This window comes from Mauremys mutica, chromosome 9 (genome assembly GCF_020497125.1).
Source record: "Mauremys mutica isolate MM-2020 ecotype Southern chromosome 9, ASM2049712v1, whole genome shotgun sequence".
Lineage (NCBI taxonomy): Eukaryota > Metazoa > Chordata > Testudines > Geoemydidae > Mauremys > Mauremys mutica.
In genome coordinates this window covers 22,324,524-22,342,611 of record NC_059080.1, presented here as the reverse complement: position 1 = coordinate 22,342,611, position 18,088 = coordinate 22,324,524, and the positions used below count along the sequence as shown (strand labels likewise).

General features: G+C 46.6%; 1 protein-coding gene across 6 annotated transcripts in view; it reads right to left on the bottom strand.

The window, feature by feature from the left end:
• ZC3H12B (zinc finger CCCH-type containing 12B) overlaps positions 1–18,088 on the bottom strand; it is a 92,671-nt gene that overhangs the window by 33,412 nt on the left and 41,171 nt on the right. Inside the window, exon 1 of one of the 6 annotated variants that reach the window (XM_045029237.1) lies at positions 16,339–16,424. The exons of the other annotated variants lie outside the window; for them this stretch is intronic. The gene's annotated coding sequence lies outside the window, so the exon portion shown is untranslated. Of the gene's footprint in view, positions 1–16,338; positions 16,425–18,088 lie in introns of those variants that run through there. 6 annotated transcript variants of the gene reach the window in all.

The following is an 18,088-nucleotide window of genomic DNA, read 5'->3' as shown; positions in this document are numbered from 1 at the left end:
TCTAGGAGGAATTTAAATTTAAATTAAAAAAAATTTTTTGGTTTTGACCTATAAAGCCTTAAACGGCTTCGGCCCTTCTACATGAGACACCATATAATGTCCAAAGGTCAGGTGGGTCAAAGGGCAGTCAAGATCAGTGATCAGAGTTCACGCAAGTGGTCCAATAGGCAGGTGATCTAATCTAAGGGAAATGTACAAGCAAGATAGCTGGCAGGGTCAGGCGGGGTAGAGTCAAGCAGGGTCCAAGTAAAAAGTAGTGGGCAATGGTCTGTTGCTCAGACAAGACCAGAAAGAAAGCAGGAAGTTTATATACGGTCACCAATCAATCAGGGTCAATATCATGTGGCCAACCAGGTAGGAGATTTTCAGAACCCTAGAAGCTGGCACATTCATCTGTGAATTCCTTGATAATTGGATGAGTCAGCATGGCATGATGCCCAAAGCTGCTTCCCAAGAGCCCACTGGGCCTGGGTTCAAGACCAGTGTTTGAGACCAAATACTGACATACCACTTCTCTCTGGCCTGGTCTACACTGGGGGGAGATCGATCTAAGATACGCAACTTCAGCTACAAGAATAGTGTAGCTGAAGTTGACGTATCTTAGATCGACTTAGATTGACTTACTTCGCGTCCTTGGGGCGCGGGATCGACGGCTGCCACTCCCCCGTTGACTCCACTTCCACCTCTCATCCTGGTGGAGTTCGGGAGTCGACGGGGAGCGCATTCGGGGATCGATGTATCGTGTCTAGAAGAGACGCAATACATCGATCCCCGATAGATCGATCACTACCCACCGATCCGGCGAGTAGTGTAGACATACCCTCTGTGTACTATACAGCCACAGCTGTAGTCATTTACAGTCACCTCAAATCAAGGCTACATTAAGGTCCTTGTTCAAATCATGGATGGGACCCACAATGTCATTGTGTGTTTAGGGACACTCCAAAAGAGGGGAGTGGCACTAGACTGCTCTCCATGAGATTTTATCAGCTTTAGAATCTATACCCCCATCCCTTGCTGCATCTGAAATAGTATGGGCACCTTCAGGGCACTCTGGAAGGCCTATCCATTTACTCATGCTTTGGGAGAGGGGCTCTTGACAAAGGCTGATGTTTGTGAAGGAGGGAAATCTGTTTTGGGCTGCTACTGGTTTTAGGTTGATTTTATTATTATTATTATTATTAGTGTAAAAGGCACACAAAGCAATAGACAGAGGTTGTAACTGAGGAGTATTAGTAAGAGTCTGAATCTACAGTTACAAAACATCCCCTGTATCTCTTCACAGAAAGTTAAACAAACAAATAATGAAGGATTTAGTCAGCCATGCTGGTCTTTTTATTATTGCTGTCCAACTAAACAAATTCAAAGTTTCAAATTAGAAAACACCCAGAAGGGATATAAGCCAAGTGTAAAATTAGGTTTCTATTTAAACCTGTGGAAAAGTAGGAAGCCGAAAAGAAAAAAAGGCAGAGAGAGAAGTATGATTATGCTTAAGTGCTGGGAAATTTCTCTTTCTTAAGTGCTTGTTTTCCACTTTACATATTGATGTTGCACAAGTGTTTTGAAAATATGAAACCGAATAACTATGTGGAGAGTAAAACCAAATACATTTTTTCCTTCAGATATGTTTAGAGAAATGCATAAATATTCACTATCTGCCTAATTTTGACACTGATACTGACTGTGGCTGTGTATAGCAAATTACACAGGGGAAACATTAAACTGGCTGTACATTAAGTGTGGTCAAATGCACAGCTAAACAAATAAATTGGAAAAAAACACAGGAAAAATATTTCCCCTGTAATATATTTTATTTATAGTCACTTTAGTTGTTTCTTATAACAGAAATAGCTAAAAGTGTGATTTTCAAGCTGCAGGTGATCATGATTAAAGGAAGTTTTCCTCCCCACATGAGATTTAAGGCTTGAAACACCCACTTGCCAGGAGCAAACAGGAATCTCTCTCTGATGGAGGTGGGGGGAGGCTAATGGTAAAATTTTCAGAAGTGCCTAAATGGATTACGAGCCTAAGTCCCATTTTCAAACTGACCCTAGGCTTGTCTACAATATAGTCGGAACCACTTAGCTATACCAGTATAATTAAAGCAATACAATTCCCCTAGTGTGGGCATAGTTATATATTCATATAAAAGTACTTATACCAGTATAGCTTATTCCCAAACAAGAAGGGGAATTAGTATACCAGTATAAGTCACCTATATAATGGTATAACTGCATTCACACTATGGCTTTTACTAGTATGACTGTTCCATTTTTTACTAAAATAACACCCCTAACCAAACTAGTTATACCAGTAAATCTAACTGCAGACAAGGCCTTAGACTCTCAAGTGCCTAAATTACTTTTAAAAATGAGACTTAGGCCTGGTCTACACTAGGAGTTTGTCGAATTTAGCAGCGTTAATTCGACTTAACCGTGCACCCGTCCACACCAGGAAGCTAATTAGTTTGACCTAGAGGGCTCTTTAGTTCGAATTCTGTACTCCGCCCCGACGAGGGGAGTAGCGCCAAATTCAACATGGCTATGTCGAATTAGGCTAGGTGGGGACGGAAATCGACCTTAGTAGCTCCGGGAGCTATCCCACAGTGCACCACTGTGTTGACGCTCTGGACAGCAGTCCGAGCTTGGATGTTCTGACCAGCCACACAGGAAAAGCCCCGGGAAAATTTGAATTCCTTTTCCTGTCTGGCCAGTTTGAATCTCATTTCCTGGTTGGACATCGGGGCGAGCTCAGCAGCACTGGTAACGATGCAGAGCTCTCCAGCAGAGGAGTCCAGGCAATCTCAGAATAGAAAGAGGGCCCCAGCATGGACTGACCGGGAAGTCTTGGATCTGATCGCTGTGTGGGGCGATGAGTCTCTGCTTTCGGAGCTACGCTCCAAAAAACGGAATGCAAAGACCTACGAGAAGGTCTCCAAAGCCATGGCACTCAGAGGATACAGCCGGGATACAACGCAGAGCCGCGTGAAAATCAAGGACCTGAGACAAGGCTACCAAAAAATCAAAGCGGCAAACGGACGCTCCGGAGCCCAGCCCCAGACATGCCGCTTCTACGAGGCACTGCATGCCATTCTCGGTGGGTCTGCCACAACTGCCCCACCAGTGACCGTGGACTCCGACGATGGGATAGTGTCGACGGCCAGTTCCTCGGCGATGTTCGCGGACGGGGAAGATGAGGAAGGAGATGAGGAGGAGGAGGCAGTCGACAGCGCTTACAATGCTGGTTTCCCCGACAGCCAGGATCTCTTCATCACCCTCACGGAGATCCCCTACCAACCCTCCCCAGCAGTTACCCCGGACCCTGAATCAGGGGAAGGATCAGTCGGTAAGTGCTTTAAACATGTAAACTTTTATTATTAATGTAACAGGAATCTGAACTATGTGAAAAGGAGGTCTATATATATGGGGATAGAACAGAAATCCTCCTGAGAGATCTCCACGAAGCTCTCCTGGAGGTAATCGAAAAACCTCCGCATGAGGTTCCAGGGAAGAGCTGCCTTATTGGGTGCTCCGTGGTAGCACACTTTTCCACGCCAGGCTATCCTCAGGTACTCTGGGAGCACTGCCTCCATGAGCATGGCAGCATAGGCCCCTGGTTTGTGCTGGCTTTCACACAGCATGCGCTCTCTATCTCCTTCAGTGACCCTCCTCAGGGTGATCTCGCTCGGCGACTCCTGCATCTAATTAGGGAAATTACTGTAATGTTACACCTGGTCCAAAGTATTTTTAAAAAATCTCCAGACAGACGGCGTAGCAGAGACTCAGCACGCTGCTGCGTGACAAGCGTAACAGAAAGCCAAAGAATCAAATGGATGCTCATGGAGGGAGGGAGGGGGGACTGAGGACGCAAGCTATCCCACAGTTCCTCCAGTCTCCGAAAAGCATTTGCATTCTTGGCTGAGCTCCCAATACCTGTACGGTCAAACACATTGTCCGCGGTGGTTCAGGGCATAGCTCGTCAATGTACCCCCCTCACCCACACCCAGAAGGAAAAGGGCAAAAAATCGTCTCTTGACTCTTTTAAATGTCACCCTATGTGTACTGAATGCTGCTGGTAGACGCGATGCTGCGGCACTGTACTGTAGCATCCCCCCCCCCGCCTCATGAGTGGCTGACGGTACAATATGACTGATATCCGTCGTCATCATCAGCCTTGCGGCAGAAGGTGTAGTGCAATACGACTGCTATCCGTCCTCATCATCAGCCCATGAGTGCTACTGCTTCCCAGTAGACGGTACAGAACGGCTGCTAACCGTCTTCATCATAGCAACAGGGGGCTGATCTCCATCAGCCCCCGCCCTTCATGTGTAAAGAAAAGATTCTGTACTGCCTGGACTATCATAGCAGCAGGATGCTGGTCTCCTTTCCCCCACACTGCTTAATGTCCTGTCTGGACTATCATAGCAGCTGGAGGCTGCCTTCCCCTCATTTCATTTCACTAACAAGTCACTGTTTCTTATTCCTGCATTCTTTATTACTTCAGCACACAAATGGGGGGACACTGCAACGGTAGCCCAGGAAGGCTGGGGGAGGAGGGAAGCAACAGGTGGGGTTGTTGCAGGAACACCCCCTGTGAATGGCATGCAGCTCATCATTCCTGCATGATCTGACACGGAGCGGCTGTGCTCTCTGGTTCTCTGATACACTGGATCTCTAGTACACTTGCCCCATATTCTAGGCAGGACTGATTCTATTTTTAGATACCATAAAGGAGGGATTGACTCAGGGAGTCATTCCCAGTTTTGTCTTTTGCGCCCCCGGCTGATCTCAGCCAGGGGCACCTATGACAGCAGCAGAAGGTATAGTGCAATAGGACTGGTAACCGTCATCTCATCGCCAATTTACAATGGCATGGTTGACGGTACAGAACGGCTGCTAACCATCTCTGCTGTCATGCAAAAGCAAATGAATGCTGCTGTGTAGCGCTGCTGAATCGCCTCTGTCCGTGGCATCTAGTACACATACGGTGACAGTGACAAAAGGCAAAACAGGCTCCATGGTTGCCATGCTATGGTGTCTGCCAGGGCAATCCAGGGAAAAAGGGCACGAAATGATTGTCTGCCGTTGCTTTCCCGGAGGAAGGAACGACTGATGACAGTTACCCAGAACCACCCGCGACAATGATTTTTGCCCCATCAGGTACTGGGATCTCAACCCTGAATTCCAAGGGGCGGGAGAGACCGCGATGGGGTGGAACAGGGGCAGAGTTTGTGCTTTCCGGATTGCCTGCAGCAGGAGTGAGCACGAGATAGGTGCTGTGCATGGTCTTGTTCACAGAGACAGACTAGACTGTGTTCACTGTTCGCAAAAATGTATCTTTGCAAGGAATTCACTCCCTTTTTCCCATCACACAGCTTCGACTGTCTCCAGACCTGCCCCAGCATCCCCCTCACAGAGGCTGGCAAAGATTAGGCGGCGAAAGAAAAAGACACGGGACAAGGTGTTCGCTGAACTTATGGGCTGCTCCCGAGCCGAGGCGGCCCAGCAGAGCCAGTGGAGGGAGAACCTCTCTCATTACCAGCGCTCACACAGCGAACGGGAGGCGAGGTGGCGTGAGGAAGACAAGCAGGCGACTCAAACGCTGCTTGGACTAATGAGGGAGCAAACGGACACGCTCCGGTGCCTTGTGGATATTCTGCAGGACCGCAGGCAGGAGGACAGAGCCCCCCTGCAGTGTATCTTCAACCGCCCTCCCCCGCCACAAAGTCCCATACCCCCTTCACCCAAAACAACAAGAAGGAGGGGCGCCAGGGGCCGTGAAAACTGTCACCGCACCCCAGCAGAGTGCTCAAGTACCCAAAAGCTCCCATTCCCTAAATTTTGAGAAGTCCTTCCCTTCCAGACTCACCCAAGCCCCAATCCCAGTTTCATCCCCTAACTGTCTAGTTGATTATTAAAAATACTTTGCTGTTAATTACTGTTTCCGTCATGTTTTTGTACAGAAGACTGTGTTTGAAGGGGGGGGGGGTGGGGAAGGGGGTTGGTAATTGCATAGGACAGTCACCTTTACCAGGGTACAGACACAGGGGCAGGATCAGCAGCAGGTCACACACACAGTGCAGTCAGTAGGCACCCTGGTCGGTATGGGAGGTGATTTCCATGTTCTGTGTGGGTACGTGACTTTGTAGCGGGGGAGGGCGGTTACAGATCTTATGCAGCGGTCCTTGTCCTGGACCACAGAGCCACGCAGCAGGGGAATCTGTAAACGTCCTCCCCCGCCACAAGGTCACATAGCCCCCGCACACGGAGTCCCAAAAAGGAGGGATGGCAGGCTCCGTTGAAACAACCAGTCCGGCACTGCGGACCGCTCTAGGAGCAGGAGCCTGTCATTCGTTGAGTTTAGAGGTGGTCTTTACATCACTGCACACCCTACCCACCACAGTCTGCATCCCAGTTTCAACCCTTTAACGCAAAGTCAGTAATAAAGAAACCTTTGTTAAGTAACAATGGAACATGTATTTTATTTTTACACGTGTGTTGGAAGGGGGGAAACGGGGTGAACGGGGTATGTAACTGCAGAGGATAGTCAACAGTAACTGGGTAAAGAAACAGGGGCAGGTTCAGCTTCTCTGTAAAGAAACTGAATAGTCACAGGTCACGCTGCTCGCTGAGGAACCTAGCTTTCAAAGCCTCCCGGATGCACAGCGCTTCCCGCTGGGCTCTTCTAATCGCATGGGTGTCTGGTTGAGCGTAATCAGCAGCCAGGCGATTTACCTCAACCTCCCATCCCGCCATAAAGGTCTCCCCCTTGCTCTCACAGAGATTGTGGAGCACACAACAAGCTGCAATAACAATGGGGATATTGGTTTCGCTGAGATCCGAGCGAGTCAGTAAGCTTCGCCATCTCCCCTTGAGACGTCCGAAAGCACACTCCACCACCATTCTGCACTTGCTCAGCCGGTAGTTGAAGAGTTCCTTGTCGCTGTCCAAGGCGCCTGTATAGGGCTTCATGAGCCAGGGCATTAGCGGGCAGGCTGGGTCCCCGAGGATCACTATAGGCATCTGCACATCCCCAACAGTTATTTTGTGGTCCGGGAAGAAAGTACCTTCCTGCAGGCGTCTAAACAGACCAGAGTTCCTGAAAACGCGCGTCATGAACCTTGCCCGGCCACCCGACGTTGATGTTGGTAAAACGTCCCCTATGGTCCACCAGTGCTTGCAGCACCATTGAAAAGTAGCCCGATTTCTCAGCAGCTGACTGTGGAAGAGGTGGACGATAAGGTGCGAGGAGTTGACAACGGCCATAACTGCAGCGGGCTCCATGCTCGCAGTGCTGTGGCGTCCGCGCTGTCACTGACCAGAAAAGTGCGCGAACAGATTGCCCGCAGGCGCTTTCAGGGAGGGAGGGCGGGAGTGACGGTTCAATGATGACAGTTACCCAAAAGCACCCTCGACACATTTTTTCCCCCAGCAGGCATTGGGGGCTCTACCCAGCATTCCAATGGGCAGCGGGGACTGCGGGAACTGTGGGATAGCTGCCCACAGTGCACCGCTTCCAAAGTCGATGCTTGCCCCATTAGTGTGGACTCACAAAGTCGAATTAGTGTCCTTAGTGTGGATACACAAATTCGACTTCATAAGGTCGATTCCACAAATTCGACTTAAGTTGAATCGAACTACTCTTGTAGTGTAGACATACCCTTAGATTCTTAAGTCCTGTTGGCACTTTTGAAAAATATTACCCTAAACCTTCAATTTCTGTATGATGCAGGCTTTATTTATTTATTTTAAAGTTTTTAGATCTTGTGTGTAACAGGGCATCACTGCTCCCCCCCTCGGTTCTACCCCTGCTGCGCCCACAAACCACCCAGAGACCTCTGTGTTGGTGCAATAACCCAGGATCTTTATTTACAGTATCCTTTCCCACTTCTAGCTACAACCAGCTTCAATATTACAGACTCAGGGACTACTAGCTCCTGCAGCCAGCAGAAAGGAGCTCCCGCTCACCCTAATTCTCTGGCTCCTCCCTTTCCTTCTACCCCTGGCTTCTTTCCTGTCAGCCTTTATGTAGCCTTGGCTAACAGCCGGCAGCTGTTCTCCATTTGCCAATCAGCTCCAATTCCCCTTTCTTGATTGGAGCTAGCATGACAGAGATTTACTCAGTCTTGATTGGAGCTAGCATGACAGAGGTCTGGCTCAGTTTTCCTGAGCCAGCCAGCACCCTGTCACATGATAATTTTGAAGATAACCTTTCAAATGTGACTCAATCCTATGTTTTCTTCCTAAGGCTGTAAAGAGAGCCTCTACTGTCCATAGTTTCCCCAACATGTAACCAATTGTCTTGTCAGTTTTTATAGCTGCTATTCAGAATCTTGTGGGTAACCAGTGAAAATGAAAAAAAAACCCACCACATTAATTTTACTCTGCTGTTGTTTCTTGGGAAAGCTAAGAACATACCTGAGGCAGGCACTGGTTCTTTGCTCAGTATGAGTCAGGAGCATGGATTCTAACTTCAAGAGGCTCCATCACAAATGGACACAGATGTAGACCCTTCACATACACAAGGCAGAAGGAGTAGAGTGGCGTGTTAAAATTAAAGCTCACCTCACTCTATGAAGGCAGTCTCATCTTCATATGAGGACTAAAAGGAAGCTTCCAAGGAAGGACAAATCTGCAGAAGTTCTCTGCTCATTACACTCAAGACCTAATTATCAGAGACAGCTAGTGAAGCATAGACACAGAAACATATAGCAGAAATCAGTAATCTCCTAAATGAGGAGTTAAAAATAGCTAATACTCTTTGAACAGACAGGTATTTTGCTAATTGCCCATTTCTATTTTTATTTTATGTGCTGTTTGTAAATTATATATGACTGCATCCTCTTACTGACCTTCTTTAAAGACAAAACAGAGTTACAAATCACAAGTTAATGTAACTCTGATTCAACAGCAATTCCTGAACAGGTCAAAATATAGCAACTTTCTCAAGGATTAAGTGAACCAAAAGCTCCACTCATTTTCATTAACTCACAATACTGTTTCCTGCTTGTGAGGTTAATACTGATTTCTGATACTTATGAAATTTGAAAGAGAGATAACTAAGAATGAACAAAATGTTTCAGATAATGTAAGATCTCGCTCTCTGAACCTTTTATTGAAATTTTTAAAAAAGTTTAACTTTCATCCTGACACTTCATTATCTGTCATAGGTCTCTGCATTTACTGGCTCCGGCTAGGACTATATGTGTAAATACCAGAATACCTGAGAAGTGCTATTCTTGCAGTACTTCTAATACAGAAGTAAGCACCAAAAAAATCTTTAAAAAAACACCAATAAAAAGTATACGCTTGTGAGCTTTCTAGCTCAGTGGTTCCCAAACTTGTTCCGCCGCTTGAGCGGGGAAAACCCCTTGCGGGCTGGGCCAGTTGGAAGTGGAGGCCAGTATGTCCCTCGGCCCGCGCCACTTCCAGCACCACCCATTGGCCTGGAGCAGCGAACCGCAGCCACTGGGAGCCGCAATCGGCTGAACCTGCGGACGCGGCAGGTAAACAAACTGGCCCAGCCCACCAGGGGCTTTCCCTACACAAGCGGCAGAACAAGTTTGGGAAACACTGTTCTAGCTCAATTTTGTATACACAGAGACTACATTTTTTCAGACTTGGTTACCCAATATTCAGCACCTAAATTCACGTATAGATACTTAGGTAAGTGACCTGCATTTCAGAAGCACCGAACACTCAAGAACTCTCACTGGACTGAAATGGGAGGCAGTATGGTCCAGTGGAGAGGGTACTGGATTGAGAATAAATGGATACTTACTGTAACTGTGGTTCTTCGAGATGTGATGAAGACGTGTGTTCCACTTAGCTGCATGCATATCCAGTGCACCTGAGCCAGAGAAATTTAACTAGCAGTATCCATAGGAGGCACCTCATGGCTGTAGCCCCTTCCCTGGCTACATGAGGGGGCACTACCTTGACCCTCCCTCAGTTCCTTCGCACCAAATTTACCCAGAAACAAGACTCCAATGCAGAGGGAGGGTGGGTCATGGAATACATATCTGAATCACATATCTAAGAACCACAGTTATAAGTAACCACTTTGAGTAGATCCAGCCATGTATTTCATGTAGGTGACTCAAGTAACCAGCCATCCAGATACAGGAAGATGTGAATTCCCTCATTCCGGAGATACACAGTAACAATAACTATGCATTTGGTAAAAACCTGGGAGGCAGAAGAGAAGCCAAATGGAAGCACTGTGTACTGAAAGGAGCACTCTGCCACAACAAATCAAAGGAATTTTCTGTGGCTCAGCAAAATCACCACATGAAAATAGGCATCCTGAAGGTCCGGAGCAGAAAACCAATCATTCTGAGACAACACAGGGAGAATGGTCAACTGAGTGACCATTTGGAACTTAATGTACTTGATTCATTTGTTGAGGTCATGAAGGTTGAGGTTGAGTTCTACCCCTCCCTTGGATCTGGGTACCAGAAAGTACTGGGAATAGAAGCCATGATTCTTGTGTTCTGGAGTAACCTCCTCCACTGCTCCCAAAGCCAGCAGAGAGTGGACCTGCTCGAGGAGCAGTATCCTGTCAGAGGGGTCCCTGAAGAGTGAGGGGGAGGTGTGGAAAAGAACTGGATGACACAACCCGATCTCCCGGTGCTTAGGACCCAGCTGTCAGTGATCAAGCCCCAAGCACTGCAAAAGCAGGACATCTGTCCCCCTTGGAGCAATGACTGGAACAGTGCTCTGGACCAAGGAGTCAAAAAGGGCACTTGGGGGATGCTAGGGGAGGGAGTGTGGAGTGACTGATCCCCAATCCCAACTGCTTCCTCCTCTGGGATTTATGCCCCTCTATGCGGTAGTCCTGTTGCCTCAGAGAGGGAAATGGCTGATCAAATATGCACTGTGGACAGTACTGTTGCTGCTGCACCCCGTTGTGGCACCTATGCACAGCCCAAGGACCGCTGGGTAGCCTTGGAGTACGAAGGAGTGCAGCATCTCGTCAGATTTGACCAAGAACAGCATCTGGCCAAAGGATAAGTCTTCAGTGGCTTGCTGGATATTGAAGGCAATGCCTGAATTCTGCGTCCGTGAAACCCTTCTCATGGTGACTATGGAGGTCATTTCCCTGGCCAAGGCGTCCGCAATGTCTAGTGTGGAGTGCAAGGACCTCTTAGCCACCAAGCATCCTTCAATGACAAATGCGCGAAATTCCTCTCCCAAGGCCTCGGGCAGCTGGTCTGCAAACTTTGACATTGCTGTCCAGTTAACAAAATTGTACTTGAACAGCAAGGCTTGCTGGTTAGTAGTTAGCATCTGTAAAGAAGAGGAGATGTAAATCTTCCTGACCATGAAGTCCATTTGTTTAGAGTCCCTATCCTTGGGGGTTGTCTTAAACCTGTCCAGCTGAGCTCTGTTGTTCATTGCAGTTACAACTAGGGAATTTGAGGCCTGATGGGAGTAAAACCCCTCAAACCGCCTGCTTAGCTGCTGGCAGTACTGAAGCTGGCATGCTACAGATGGTATTAGCCAGTTCAAGAAGAGCATCATTGACAGGGAGGGTGCATCTTCCGGGGCAGATGGCTGAAGGATAGTCAGTAATTTGTGGGTGTTCTGTTGCAAAAACTCTACTTGCAAATGCGAGGTCCTTAACTGGGCCAAAGGTGGATCCTGTTCCAGGGCTGATGGACTGAGAAGGGGCGACTTTAGAAACTCCACAAGAAGAAGGGCCATCAGTACCTGGGCCTGCAGCATATAAACAGTCACCACCACAGACCTTGCCTTCTAGCTACAGCCACGAGGCACGAGCACCACCCCTCTACAGTACTACTAGGCAAACTTCTACAGCTCCAGTACACTGAGAGTGCACACGCCTAAGTGGAACCCATGGCTGCATCTACTCGAAGAAGAATCAGGAAATCTGAGTTCTACTTGCTGCTCTGTCATCAACCTGTTCAGTGCACTACCTTGAGAAAATCATTTGCTCTCCCCGCATCTAAGTTTCTCCATGTGTAATGTAACCCCCCCCCCCAATCCAACTCCACTCAAAATGCTGATGCTGGGATCATCCTCCTGGCTCATCATTCTAACCTTATCACCTCCCCCGCTCTTTGCATCCCTCCACTGGCTTCCTCTTTCCCATTGCATCATATACAACCCTTTTGTCTTCACCTTTAAATCCCTTCACTATTTCATTCCAAGCTATCAGTATTTTATCGTAGCAACCACCATCATCTATGCCCCAATCAATGATGCCAGTTGTTGATCACTTCTATTTTTGCTTCTCCCCTCAAGCATCTTTATGCTTGAGAACTCCCCATCAAATCCAAAAAGCCACCATCTTGTTTTCCTTCAAATCTCTGCTTAAATTTAGCTCTGCTGTGAGGACTAGACTACTGCCATCTGGAAATGACTAGGCAAGCAGTGAGCTGCGTACTATTTATTAAGAACAGTGTATTCATTTTACTTTTTATCATGTCCTCTTACCTTTTACCCACCCCTTTTCTGTTTCTTCCACCTGTTGCATCTCATCATTAGCCCAGTTTGTGAACTCTCTGAAGTAGGGATTTTTTTTATGTATTTGTTGTAATGTACATAGCACAATGGAGCCCTGGTCTTTGATTGCGAAAGCTAGGTGCTATTATATTTCAAATAACTGTAACAGTAATTCTGATGATATTCAAGGCCTTCTTGTGCCACAATACCTACAAGAAGTCAACCAATGTATTATGGCTGGACTAAAGGGAAGTTAGGAAAGTTGAGATTTTTGTTTTGTTTTGTAATTACAAAAATGTAAGTGTATATATGTTTATCTTTTATCATCTCCCTCTCCCGTGACCTGTCCATGACTTGTACTAAAAATACTCCTGATTAAATCTTAGCTGGTGGCTTGCTGCTCTGGGGGCCCACAGGGAGCTGCTGCTTTGGGGGACCCCAGGTGCTTGGGGTTGCCTCCAGGGGCCAAGCCGCTGCTCTGGGTGGGGGTGGGGAACTGGCAGGCTGCTGTTCTGGGGGTGGAGGGGCAGGGCCAGTGGCACCAGCTGCCAGGGTCTGCTGCACAGTGGCTGTTCTAGCCACCCCGAGGGCCGCTGCTCTGGCGGCCACTGGGGCCACCCCCCCACTGCTGCTCCGACCACCCCCGGGGCTGCTGCTGGGGGCCATCAAGCTGCGTCTGCTGCCGCTGTCCCAGGCCCCTGCTCAGGCAGTCCCCGAGACCAGCTGCCTGGGGCCGCCCGAACAGCAGCCAGTGCGGCTGGCACAGGGGCAGCTCTAGCAGTGGCTAGTGTGGCTGGTTGCGGGGCTACCTGAGCAGCTGGCTACAGAGCGGCTCCACTAGTGGCTGGTGTGGCTGTCCCCGAGGCCAGCTGCTTGGGTGGCCCTGGAATCAGCCACACTGGCTACTGCAGAAGTCACGGAGGTTGCGGAAAATCAAGAATCTATGACCTCTGTGACAGACATGGAGTCCTAACCATGACTATCTCCATGTTTGTACAGTCCAAGAGGGCCCGGCTCCCTATCAAAGCTTCTACATAGTTCTTTAACATAGATATACAGTTTAATTTAAAAAAAAAACAACTCATTATAGTAAAAGTATGCTAAGGTGACAAAGTCAAGCACTCAACGGTTAGGAAGTGCCAGAATTAAGATTGCCCATTCACTCTTAACTTGGCCTTGTGTGGTATTTATTATACTATGCACCCTGGTGCCTCTAAGAGAGCTGAGAGCACAAGAGAGAAAGTCTCCCTGCACTCATTCCTGTGCCTGGTGCTACAGCAGTCCCCAGCAGCTGGAACACGCAATTGCAGGTGAAGTCCTGCAGGTGAAGTCCTGCAGCCTTGCACTGGAACATGCTAGGTACAGACAAAATCTTCAGAGAATTTAGCTGCCAAACTCTAATAAATTTCTGCTGAGCACATGTGAAAAAGAAGCTCATAACTGGGAAAAATCTCGGTTGATTTTCACAGGAACAACCAAAGGGCACATTCCTCACTCCAGTCGCCTCCTGCCAAATTTCAAGTCCCTTCTCCAAAGAATGGAAACATCACAGCTTCTCAATTAAATGGTTGTGCTTTTTTTTTTTTTTAATTGGCAAAACAATGTATTTACCATTTGGGCTATTAGGGAAAAAGTTATAAGCCACTGAAAACAAGAAAATAAAATGGACAATGTTAGGCAGTCTTAATTCTAGGCCAGGGGTGGCCAACCTGAGCCTGAGAAGGAGCCAGAATTTACCAATGTACATTGCCAAAGAGCCACAGTAATACGTCATCAGCCCCCCCATCAGCTCCCCCACCCCGCAGCACCTCCCACCCACCGTCAGCCTGCCGATCAGCACTTCCCCCTCCCTCCCCACACTTCCCGATCGGCTGTTTTGTGGTATGAAGGAGGTGGGGGGGGGGAGGGAGTGTGAGGGGGAGAAGCGAGGGCATGGCAGGCTCAGGGGAGGGTGTGGGAAGGGGTGGAGTGGAGGCCAGGCCTGTGGCAGAGCCAGGGGTTGAACAATGAGCACCCCCGGAACATTGGAAAGTTGGCATCTGTAGCTCCAGCCCTGGAGTCAGTGCCTATACAAGGAGCCGCATATTAACTTATGACGAGCCGCATGTGGCTCCGGAGCCACAGGTTGGCCACCCCTGCTCTAGGCAATGCTATCAGATCCACCTATAAAACTAAATATCAGTCTCCGGGAATTAGGGTGTTAAAGGCCAAATGCACAATCTGATAGCACTTGCAAAGAACATTTACTTTTCAAAAAATAAATTTAGAAAATTTAACCATCGCCAGACAGGTAACTATTTACTGCAATTGTGTTTTGATTTTATTACTGAAATAATAAAATTGGGATGTATGAGAATTTACAGGGATTCTTTTTGTGATTTATAGCTGAAGGGTTTGCTATATAGCTTTAGACCCTTGCAAAATTATTTTAACTTCAGAAGCAATCAACAAAGTTTCATACAAATTCAAGTTATTTACGTTCTTGCTTCACTAAAGCACCTGAGCCATCTCCTTGTGCTCTTTCAGTATTAAAACTTGCATCCTCTACTTAACTAATATCAAAATTGTACACAATGCTGCTTAGATTACCTCTTGTATATTTCTACTATTCAAATGCAAGTTAAATACATGCTTCAATGCGAGACAATGTTGAAATAGATTATACTAGACATTCAGATTTCATCATAAGTCTAAGTTATTGTAATTTAATTTGAAACTCTTATAAAGAATTTATTGGACTCCGGCACATCGTTCAAATGTGACCCACTGGACAAATGTGTGTGCAGCACACACACACAAGTGAGAACTGCATGGAATTACTAAGGAATTGATATTGGGCAGGGAGGTAGGCTAGTAGTCCTCCACTTAGTTTTTCAATATTTCACATTATGTATAGTTTTGTATAGCTGTTTTAAAATCAATACCTTTGATCAAAAGAAATATTATCTGTAAGTAAACAAAAGCATGGAGAAGTAAAAATGTTCAACAAAATCTTCCTACTTTAAGTACCTCCAGAATTTGAGCTCAGTGTAAACCTCTCTAGCTTTTTGTGAAAAAGTAACTTTAGTGAAGGAAATACAACCCTATGTCCCCTTTTCCATCAGCCCCTAAACATGCCAAGTACACCCCACCTACAAGTAATGTTATTTAGGACAAGGCAAACGAATCAATATCAAAGAATTATCATCTTTGTTAGCAAATACATAGCAAGCGAGGCTGTATAATACTTCCTTGATATTGATCTGTTTTTGTGTTTTCCTTTTGGTAAAACTAGCTGCATGTGATTTTCACCAAAATCATCATTACAAAGTTTACAGATCTGAAGAGACATAAAACACACATACAATGTGTGGCTGAAACAATGACTGAATTCTTGATCCTCCAAAAACTACAGGGCTTAATTAACCTCTGTGGTAACTCACTGACATAATCTATACATTTCATTTGTGAGGTAAAAAGGCATACACAAAATACTAATAAGATCAGAGGGGAAAAGGAGGAATGAGAGCGGCAGTATTTTAACTTGTACAATTTAGCCTCTCTTATGTACTTAGCTGTAAAATGGTTTGATTCCAGTACATATAATTCCATCATGGCTCAACATTCCACGTCTGAGGACATTTCTAATTCCTATATTTGTGTAATATATCTCACCTAGTATTGAATAAAGGATTCTTTTTTTCCCCTCAACGATATTGCTAAATGACAGTGACTTGAGACACCAACTCATATTTATCAAATGAAGAGTCTGCCCCATCTGAGACAATTCAAAGTTTAAGACCATTGCAAAGATAAATATTAAAAACATGGATACAACAAACATAAAAAAGTAGAAGATTTAATGTTTACTCGTAAAAATTATCACACCTACCCATGTCACATTGCATTTTCTAAAAACATCCATTACAGTCGAACCTCAAAGATACGAACACCAGAGTTACAGACTGACCAGTCAACCGGACACCATGTGGAACTGGAAGTAATCAATCAGACTGCAGTGGAAACAAAAAAACCCAGCAAATACTGTACTGTGGGGTTCTCAACCTTCTTCTTTATGAGGCCCCCCCCCCTCCAACATACTATAAAAACTCCAGGTCCCAGCAGGGGGGTCTCAGAGCGTTAGCCCTGCTGGACTTGGGGCTTCAGCCACATGGGGGGTGGGGTGGGGCTCCAGATTTCAGCCATGGGGGGTTTGGGGGCTGCAGCTGTGCGGGAGGGTGGCAGGGCTCTGGTGTGGGTGGGGGACTCAGGGCTTCTGACCCTCGGGAACACTGGGGCTCAGGGCTTTAGACCCAGGAGGAGTGCTGGGGCTCAGGGCTTCAGGCCTGCGGCTACATTCCTGGTTTCAGTCCCTCAGGGGTTGCTGGGTTTTCAGCCCCATGGGGGGCACTGGGGCTCAGGGCATTAGCTACGGGAGGAGGGGGCAATGCCAGTTTCAGTCCCAGTGCTCCCACCACCCCGTAACTAAAGCCCTGAGCCCTGTGCCCCCATCCTGCTGAAACCAGGAGTGGAGCCGTGGGGAGCCCTGAGCCCCATCTCCGCCCATGGAGCTGAAGCCAGGAACGGAGCTGTAGGGCTGAAGCCCCAAGCCCCAGGCTCCCCCCCCTCCCAGGTCTAAAGCCCTGAGCCCTGGTGCTCCTGCGGATCAGAAACCCTGAGCCCCTGGCCTGGAGCCAATCACATGTATGAACCTGAGAAAAATGCCCAAAGTTGCACCTTTTAGAGATAGCTATGAGGGCAAATCCTGTGGTAGTGATTTGCCTAAGGAGTCAACACCTTGAATCAATAGGTGCTGGAAATCATAGAGAAAGGAGTATATTATGTATTTTATCTCATGACTAACACCATCACTTTATATTTTGTGTATCATATATGATAATATATTTTTGTATGGTTTAGATAGCACACAATCATTAACATGTATCTTTTACCATACTAGATTATAACATAAATTGGGTGATTTGGTTTGGGTTTTTTTGTTTGGGATTTTTTTGGAGAATAGCTTGACAGACTGGAACAGGTGTGTGTTGTAGTAGTATCACCAATCCAATCCTGCTTGTTAAATAGGACATCACTAGTTTATATAAATCAGAGTAAGAACAAAGTTCAGTGTGAATCTTGTTTTAATATTTCTTCCCTTCTACTTACCATAAATAAAAATAAAATAAAAAATGTCCAACTACTATAACTGCTGACTCACGGTACTTCTGAAATGCATAACCTTCAGCACATTTTTCTACTTATAATAGTTTTCAGCTGTAGAAGTTGTACTAGGAAAATCATGCCACATTAATTATGCCATTCCACTTTTATATTTTCAATCTGTTTTCCTCTGTGTATATGTGGGTTGGACTGAATAATACTAACTGGTGAATTTCAGCTCATGAAATGAAGATGTGGCTAATAGAGTTCAGCCTCCTGTTTTGGGTCAAGTCTGAGTTCTCTAGTACTATTTTTCCCCCAGCATTCTTAGCCTTCCAATGATCATTGCTGCTCTGCTACAGATTTTCTTTTAGTTCTGCTTAAATAGCTTATCTTGCTTTCTTCCCACCACATCCTCAACCAAGGCAAGGCCCCTGTCACATTATGTGGGTAATGGTTCTTGTTAAAAGTCTAGTCTA